Consider the following 2,954-nt stretch of genomic DNA (forward strand, 5'->3'; position numbering starts at 1 on the left):
AACAAATCAATTAAACTAAAAATTCCCACTACTGATATCCTCCCCATTAAATTGAACTGTGTTTAATGGTTCTTCCAATATATTTATGGGAGATCTAAATATTGAAAAACAATTCTGTGGTGTATCCTCCCTGTTTGTTTTGGAGGGCTTCTAATACCCACTATGTTGCACTGAAACCCTCAGTTGAGTCTTCTGACAAGTGGTCACAAATTAAGTTACCCAATCGATATACTTTACTAAATTATACCACTAGAGATAATAGATCCCAGAGAGTTCATTGTCTCAGCAACCTTTCAGCACATTTTTTTGGAGCAAGAATTACAGGGTCTCCAATGGTCAAGTTATGCATTCCTGGAAGGCTGGACACCCTTATTGCATATCTAACCAAGAGGATCCTTTGAAATGGATATCTGGAAAACAAAGATTTGGATCCCATTGTCTAGATAACTACCCAGGCACTGGATAGTCTCCACCTATTGTCACACTTTCAGGCATACAGTATCACCTGTAATTAATAATAGAATATCAAACAATTCCCATCTTTCTTCAGAACTTGGACAGATAAGACAACATATTACACAACCACATCCATCAAACTCTAAATAAAATACATTTCTTGTTATCAGATTATTTACATCTGTCAATGGAGATGTCACATAAACGTAGATTGTAACTCATGGGGACCATTATGTATAATTCCACTTTAAGCTGAACATTGTCATATACAAATCTAAATGATTTACATTTTGTAGAAAGGAGTGTCTATGCCATCCATTCTCAACTTTTTCAACAAGGAGGAACCTTTGACATAACCTCCAAGTCTCAGAGAACCTCTGCTAATAATAGATAGAGCTTCATCTCCGTGTACATTAGTGTGATGGTCAGTGGGAAGAATGTTCCTTACATTTGTGGTCAATGGAAGAAAATGCCACCTACAGATAGCTTGAAAAGATCATTGGTGTCAGTGGCAGAAATTGCTTCTTTCTCATAAAATTATGTCACCAACAAAAACACAAACCTAAGAAACTGAAGTAAGTTGAGCACATTTTTAAACATATCAAATTAAACCCAAAAATGCCTTCTGATATCCTCCCCATTCAATTGAATTGTTTTTTTTTTGTAATAACAATTTTTATTGATTTTCAAAAATATACAAACAGTATGTTTAAGAAAAAAAAAAAAAAAGGATAAGAAAAGAAAACAAGCAAAATAGAAAGTTACATCGATGGCAAAACTGCGTAAGGACAGGACCAACAAAAACATAAAATAACAGTGTGAAGGTTATCAGGACCTTACATTTTGGGCCGGCATAGAGGAAATGAAGGTATCCCATGGGAGCCAAATCATCTCAAACACAGCAAACGAACAATTATGTAGTGCAGTCAAGTATTCCATCTGTCTAACATCAGCAATAAGTTTGTACAGAATCGCCATTGAAGGAGGGGTAGAAGACAACCAACACATAGGAATGCTTCTCCTAGCCGCGGTCAGAACATGTATAGCAAGTTTTCCGGATGGTTTAGGTAAACCCGGAAATGGTAGACCTAGCAAAAAATGTAGTGGATCAAGTGGGAGAGAGGTACGCATTAGTGATTGTAACAGGGAGAGAACATCTTTCCAGAAAGGAGTAATGGAGCTGCATGTCCAAAAGATATGGTAGAGAGAACCCTGGTCTCCACCACAGCGCCAGCAGGCAGGAGAAGCATTCGGATTATAAGCATGAAGAACTTCAGGTGTTTTGTACCATAACATCATGAGCTTGTAAATATTTTCCTTAAAAACCACACAAACAGAAGATCTAGATGCATTTTCCCAAATTTTCTTCCACGTTAATAGATCAATATCACATTGTACGAATTGAGACCACCTACGCATGTAAAGGTGAGTGGCATTGGACAAGGAGGGGGCATCTAGAAGTAGTTTATATGTGTTAGAAATAATACCCCTTTGGTGGGGGCCCTGCATACATAAACGTTCAAAGGAAGTAGGCTTCCCCAGGGTTAATGAGGGTGATAAGGTAGAAAAGAAGTGGCGTATTTGAAGGTAAATATATAGGTGTTGAGAAGGTAGAAGAGATTTTTTCTGGAGATCTGGGAATGAGTGTAACTTACGAGTCACCGGGTGTACCAAGTGACGCAATTGAAAAAGGTTAGCTGCTACCCAAAGAGACATCCGGGACATGGCCATATTATCTGGAAGATTAGGGTTATGGAGAATATTTGTCAGTGGGGAGCAATCAGAGGCCAGTGTAAATTTAGCCTTACATTTCCACCAAACAGCCAGAGAAAAGTGCATGGGACCAAGGAATAGGTGGCGAAAAGAAGAGACAGCCACTGTTGAGGTCGACCAAAGGAGGGAGCATGGATGAGCCGGAGACAATTGTAAAGATTCAATCTCAGCCCACGTGTTGGGAGGATAGTGAGTAGACCATGACATGAGAAAACGACGATGAGTTGCATAGTAGTATGTTATTATATCCGGTACCCCCAAGCCCCCCCTAGAACGCGGAGAAAGCAAAACAGAACGTGCAATCCTATGCCGCTTGTTGTGCCAAATAAAATGCAGGAAAGATTTCTGGAGGGAGTGAAGTTTGGACATAGGAACGGGAACGGGGAGAGTCGCAAACAGGTATAACAGTTTGGGTAACACGGTCATTTTTAGTACATTAATGCGTCCGAGAAAAGAAATGGGTAGGGCATCCCAGTGTTTCAGAGAACGAGAAATTGCTATAAATAATGGGGGGAAATTGGCCTCGTATATGGATTGGTAAGAGGAAGTCAGATTAGTACCTAAATATTTTAAAGAGTGGGTGCACCACCGGTAGGGAAAGGCTTCCTGAAGCGAGGATAAAACGCCAGAAGGGACATGTATCGGAAGTGCCTCAGTTTTAGACGTGTTAACTTTGTAGCCAGATATGGCCCCAAATTGTTTCAAGGTCTTATGCAAAATCGGTA

The sequence above is a fragment of the Staurois parvus genome, unplaced genomic scaffold (genome assembly GCF_062004578.1).
Source record: "Staurois parvus isolate SC_StPar_1 unplaced genomic scaffold, SC_StPar_1.0 ptg000417l, whole genome shotgun sequence".
Taxonomy (NCBI): Eukaryota; Metazoa; Chordata; class Amphibia; order Anura; family Ranidae; genus Staurois; species Staurois parvus.